This window comes from Callithrix jacchus, chromosome 11, assembly GCF_049354715.1.
Source record: "Callithrix jacchus isolate 240 chromosome 11, calJac240_pri, whole genome shotgun sequence".
Lineage (NCBI taxonomy): Eukaryota > Metazoa > Chordata > Mammalia > Primates > Cebidae > Callithrix > Callithrix jacchus.
The window spans coordinates 91,740,422-91,746,760 of NC_133512.1; the positions used below are offsets into that span (position 1 = coordinate 91,740,422).

General features: G+C 48.1%; 1 long non-coding RNA gene across 2 annotated transcripts in view; it reads left to right on the forward strand.

Annotated features, from left to right (window-relative positions):
• Positions 1–5,263, forward strand: part of LOC118143731 (uncharacterized) — a 44,586-nt gene extending 39,323 nt beyond the window's left edge. The window contains exon 4 of one of the 2 annotated variants that reach the window (XR_013524125.1): positions 1–5,263. This exon is cut by the window's left edge and continues 835 nt beyond it. This is a non-coding gene — a long non-coding RNA (uncharacterized LOC118143731). The other variant, XR_008473423.2, reaches the window with a different exon arrangement.
• The last annotated feature ends 1,076 nt before the right edge of the window (positions 5,264–6,339 follow it).

Consider the following 6,339-nt stretch of genomic DNA (forward strand, 5'->3'; position numbering starts at 1 on the left):
GTTTGACTCTGACATTTGGGGCAGCAGCTTTGGAGAGCAGCGTGGGGCCAAAGTGCATCTAATTCCACGGAATTCTCTGTTGTCGTCATTGACTGCGGGATTGAAATAATATTTTGGAGCGTTCCTGCTACTTTACCTTGGAGAAGATACTTCCCAGAGGCCAAAAATCAGCAATTTTCTCCGCTGGCCGAATGTGTTATCTTCACCTTTGGCTTCCACAGGACAGAAAGCAAGCTTACATTGATTTTTTTTTTTGAGACGGAGTTTCGCTCTTGTTACCCAGGCTGGAGTGCAATGGCGCGATCTTGGCTCACGGCAACCTCCGCCTCCTGGGTTCAGGCAATTCTCCCGCCTCAGCCTCCTGAGTAGCTGGGATTACAGGCACGCGCCACCATGCCCAGCTAATTTTTTGTATTTTTAGTAGAGACGGGGTTTCACCTTGTTGACCAGGATGGTCTCGATCTCTTGACCTCGTGATCCACCCGCCTCGGCCTCCCGAAGTGCTGGGATTGCAGGCGTGAGCCACCGCGCCTGGCCTACACTGATTCTTGGTCTTGATTTCCAGATACAAAAGCAGCACCTGGAATTTTCAAAGCTTCTAAACAGATCTGGTATGAGGAAGTAAGACTTCGTCCATTTTCTTCCAAATGATCTGTAGAGAAAGATGAACTCTGAGTTTAATATCACACAAGAGGCCAGCCCTATCCTGTGCTCATGGCTTCCTTTTGGTGCAGTTGAGGTTTCTGTGTGGAATCAGAGCTTATCTGAGACCTGCCATTGGGATGTCTCATTGGCATCACACAAACGTGAAGCCTGCAATAGTGAGGGTGAGTTTCCTTTCTCCAGTTAACTCCTTTAAAGCCAATACGTATTTTGGTAAAAATGTATGTTTTAGCATATATGTAATGGGTAAGGAAGGTGTGCTGCTCCCTCTGAGGTTTCTTCCACATCTGAGAAAGCCACAGGATGTTTTGGCAGACGGAGTTGGCCAGAGTCAGAACGGGTCTGAGCAGTGTCACGCCATTTGCTGCAGAAAAGGTGATCCAAAATGTACACACCAGACGGTTTCCAACAGTGGAACTCTTCTGCAGGAAGTCGAAAATGACAACACAGAGGTGTAACATGGTCCTAGGCTTTGTATTAAAATCGTCATGCTCTCTCACAGCCAAGGGAGCTCCATTCAGGGAATGCTGTTTTCGTGGGATGAATCAAGATGTCCTGAAAATTCTGGGTCAGTGCTTCTCTATCCTTTGAAAAGACCTTAATAAGAATTCTGGGTCTCCGTTGCGGAGAATAGAAAACATTTAGATGCAAATATTAATCGTTAAGTCTCATGCAAACTTGAATTTTGGGACAATATTTCCAAAGGAATGGCAACAGAGGCAGCAGTCAGAACAATGCATGGGAAGAATGATGGGTGAGACACGGCCGGTGTGCAGCGGGCGTGCGTGTGTGTCTGTCTCTGGGTGCGTCTCTGTGTGTCTGCATGTGTCTGTGTGCATCTGTGTCTGTGTGTTTTCCTGTGTGTTTGCATGACTGTGTGTACCTGTCTGTGTGTCTCTCTCTCTATGTGTGATTCTTTGCCTATGTGTGCCCCTTTGCCTATGTGTGCCCCTATCTCTGTGCATATCTGTGTGTGTGCTTATGTGTCTATACGTGTGCACCTGGTATGGGTTAGTGAGCATGTCTGTGTGTGTTTCTGTGTGGATCTATGTGTCTCTGTGTGTGCATTTGTATTGGTGTGCATCTCTGTGTCTGTGTGTCAGTGTGTCTGTGTTTGTACTTGTCTCTTTTGTGTGTCTTTGGGTGTTTGTCTGTGTGTTTGTGAATGTCTTTGTGTCCGTGTGTACCTGTGTGTCAGTGAATATGTCTGTGTCTCTGTGCATCTATGTGTCTCTGTGTATTTGTCTGTGGGTGTATCTGTGTTTGTGTGTGTGCTTTCCTGTGTCTGTGTACCTGTGTCCATGTATGTGTCTGTGTGCATATCTGTGTGTACACTATGTGTGTCTGTGTGGTTGTGCGTATCTGTCTCTGTGTGTGTGTCTGTGAGTGCATCTCTATCCATGTATCTGTATTTGTGTGTCTGTATGTGTGTCTCTCTGTGTCTGTGTATTTGTGTGTCTGTATCTCTGTGTGTGTGACTGTGTGTTTAGTGTCTGTATCTGTGTGACTATGAATGTGTCTATCTGTGTGTCTGTGTATCTGTATCTGTGTGACTATGAATGTGTCTATCTGTGTGTCTGTGTTATCTGTATCTGTGTGACTATGAATGTGTCTATCTGTGTGTCTGTGTATCTGTATCTGTGTGACTATGAATGTGTCTATCTGTGTGTCTGTGTATCTGTATCTGTGTGTACGTGTCTGGGGCTGTGTGTCTGTGTCTGTATGTCTGTGAGTGTGTCTGTGTGACTATATCTGTATCTGTGTGTGTCTGGGTGTGTATCTGTACATGTCTCTGTGTCTGTGTTTGTGTCTCAGTGTGTGTCTGTATCTTGTGTTTGTTTATACGTGTCTCTGTGTCTGTGTGTTTGTGTGTCCGTGGGTCTGTGAGGGTGTATCTGTGTCTGTGTGTGTTTGTGAGTGTATCTCTGTGGGTCTGTCTGTGTGTGTGTGACTAGGTGTGTGTTGATGTGTTTGTGCATGTCTGTTTCTGTGTTTGTGAGTGTGTGTGTATCTGTGTGTCTATCTGTGTGTGTATGACTGGGTGTGTGTCAATGTTTTTCTGCATGTCTGTTTCTGCATGAGTGTCTCTGTGTGTCTGTGGGTCTGAGTGTGTGTGTGTATCTGTGTGTGTGTGGTTCTATGTCTGTGTGTGTCTGTGTCTGGCTGTGCCTGTGTGTCTGCATCTGTGTGTGACTAGGTGTGTGTTGGTGTGTTTGTGTGTGGTTCTGTGTCTTTGTGGGTCTGTGAGTGTGTGTGTGTGTGACTGGGTGTGTGTTGGTGTGTTTGTGCATGTCTCTGTGGGTCTGAGTATGTCTGTGGTTCTGTGAATATGTGTGTGTATCTATCTGTGTGTATGTCTGGGTGTACACCTGTGTGTGTTTCCCTGTGCACCCCCATTCCCACTGGGCAATCTGCCATGAGTGCAGGGTGCTGGCCGGGGAGGGCTTGTCATCTGGGAGTGCCAGCAGACACCACCGCCATCCGCAGCAAGCATCCACCTGCTCCGCGGGCGTCTTTTTCAAGCAAGTTCAGCTCACCTCTGCTGCTTTTGGTTTTCCTTTGCTTAATTGCAGGTGATGATTCAAAAAAGCCTTCACCTGTTTTCACCTGGCTTTCATCTTTCGCAGACAAAGCAGGCTGGGGCCTGGGCCTTGATCTGCGGCGTGCTCAGGCCCTGGGTATTAAAGGGGCTGGGATCACCCTCGGGCTTTTAAGGGTTTTTTTTGGGTTAAATTGATGAGCATGTATAATAAATTGAAGCTTTGTTGTTTGGCAGATTTTTTTATGTTTGTTATTCTTCTATCAGTGCAGAGACTGGTGTGGGGGTGGCATCACCTTCTCTTTCCTCTCCACTGCTCAGATTTGTCTTGGGATCATAATGGACAGATTTTAAGACTACAAATCCTTTTGTTATGTTTCTGTTTCTTCAATAAGAGTCCTAAGTGCAGGTGTCCAAGTGTCCAGATGTCCAGCGTTAAGGTAGCCGAGTCTGTGCTGGGCTGAGGGATGTGGCCCCCGGAGGACTGCTGCTGCTGTTCCCCATGTCTTTCCATAGAGCGCATGGCCTGAAGGTGAGGCCGTCCCACTCAGCCTCAGCCTCTCAGCACCCAGCTCCCTCCTGGTCCACGGCAAATGCTCAGCAAACTCCTGTTTGTTGGACGTTAGGGGCTCATTCGTCTGCGTGTAGTTCTCCTGTTCATTTCTTTGGAATGTTATTGTGTACAAAGCAGAACTGAAGTATAGGTATTGTGCTTGGGACCCACTTGCCCCATGTAAAGCATTTCATGGGTGCCTTGGAGAAGCACACCACACCTTAGCAGGACGAGTGTGCGCTGCCCCTAAGCCACGGCAGCTAGCAATAATCAATTTCAGACATGCTTGCCTGGGTCTGTACACAGACTGCACAGCTCCTGTTTTCTGCATGGAAAGGGGACTGTTGAATGTATCTCTGATGCTTCTGTTACATACCAGAACATAAAATGACAGGTGTGTGTGTGTGTGAGTGTGAAGTGCATGTGTGTATTGCAGTATTCATTTTGGGGTGGACGAAAGGGAACATTTCCCAAATACTTTCTTTTTTCTTTCAGTAAATGAGCTCTTACTCTTGGTAGTGTGTGGACAATCATGGAATACACAGGAAGGTTGTGTTGACTGCGTTTTCAGTCCTCACCCCTCTTCTCGGGTTGAGGTGATCGAACCCTGCCCGTACTTGCTAAAATGCTCCACTCTGTGCCAATTCTTTGTAAATAAAACGGGGCTCCCCCTCCCCCACACCGTGGTTGCTTCCTGCAGCCCCATTCACTACCACGTTCAGCCTAATCACATCTCTTGGAAATAATATGAGAAAGTTATGCTGTTTTACTCCATCAGATTTAATAAGTTTGGATGGTTTCCAAGTACTAGGCATTAATCACACTTAAACCCAGGCCTAGATAGTTCATCCACCCGGAGTATTCATGTCAGAGACATAAAACAATCTGCTTTAATGCTCAGAGTCCTCTTGAAACTGAGCACTTGGCTCGTGTTAATAAAACTTGCTTTCTACAGAGGGGCTGCAGAGGACGGGGCATGGGGATGTTTATATCATGTAAAGCATTTCATGGGTGCATTTTCCTGCGCTGTACTTTCTAAACCCAGTTTTAAAGCTCTGCAGAATTATATGAAAAAAATTATGCAACAAGGTAAGCCTTGGAATAAGGAAGAATTAGTCACACCCTGGCAGCACCCAGAGTTTGGTTTACATCAAAGTGGTGGAGAGAACGTTGTTCTTCTGACCTGACAGCTCTCCCAGCTCAGGGCTTCCATTCTGGGATGATAGGGAAATTGGAGGCAGCATTCGCCCATTTTCCAGCAGGTGGGTGTGCTGTACCCTCTCTTTAGAGCTCTCCAGGACATCCAACAGCTGGAGAGAACCAGTGAAACCAGTGGGGGCTGGGGAGACCGACGGAAACGGACACTCACGAGGCTTGCTTCATCGCCCATCTGCGTGGGGTCTGCGTGGGGTCTGCGTGGGGTCTGCCTGGGGTCTGCGTGGGGTCTGCCTGGGGTCTGCGTGGGGTCTGCGTGGAGTCTGCCTGGGGTCTGCCTGGGGTCTGCGTGGGGTCTGCCTGGGGTCTGCCTGGGGTCTGCGTGGGGTCTGCCTGGGGTCTGCGTCGGGTGTGCCTGGGGTCTGCGTGGGGTCTGCCTGGGGTCAGCGTGCGGTCTGCCTGGGGTCTGCCTGGGGTCTGCGTGGGGTCTGTTCCTTAGACTGGTTCGCGGGTTCCTTTTACCACCTTCCCTCCATGCCTGTGAAGAGAATGGTTTCTAAAACATTTTCCATTGTTTTGTTTTGAAATGAGCATCATAGTGTAGCAGGATTATTTTAATGTTTAACCAGAGTGACAAAAGTTTTCATGTGTTGGTCTTTACCCAAATATTCTACTGTGCCATGAAGAGAAATCTGCTCAGGTGGACGAAGAGTGTGGTGAGGACACCTGGGTGCCAGTGGCAGCGTTTGCTGATGCTGGGGCCGCCTGTCACTTGATTTTCATTGTCATTCTATAGAACGTGGCTGCTGCAGGCTCTGCCCGCCTGGCTCTGAGACAATAACTCTGGTCACACTGTGTACTTAAAGCCTCTAGGATAGCAGTCCCCAACCTTTGTGGCACCAGAGACCAGTTTCATGGAAGACAGTTTTTCTGTGGACAGGGAGGGGGATAGTTTTGAGATGATTCCAGGGCATTACATTTATTGTGCACTTTATTTCTATTATGATTATGTTGTAATATAGAATGAAATAATTATAACACTCACCATCATGTAGAATCAGCGGGAGCCCTGAGCTTGTTTTCCTGCAACTGGATGGTCCCATCTGGGGGTGGGAGACAGTGATAGGTCATCAGGCATTGGAGCAACATGACCCCTCTCACGTGCAGTTCATGGTAGGGTTCCCGTGCCTGTGGGAATCTAATGTCCTTGCTGATCTGGCGGGAGGTGGAGCTCGGGTGGTAATGTGGGTGATGGGGAGCGGCTGTCAGTACAGAGGAAGCTTTCTCACTGGCCCACTGCTCACCGCCTGCTGTGTGGCCCAGCTCCTAACAGGCACACCTAGTACCGTGGAGAGCTGGACACCTGTGCTCTAAGAAATACAAGACGTGGCCATCTCTGATACAAGATGGTGTGGAGGTAGCACTTGAG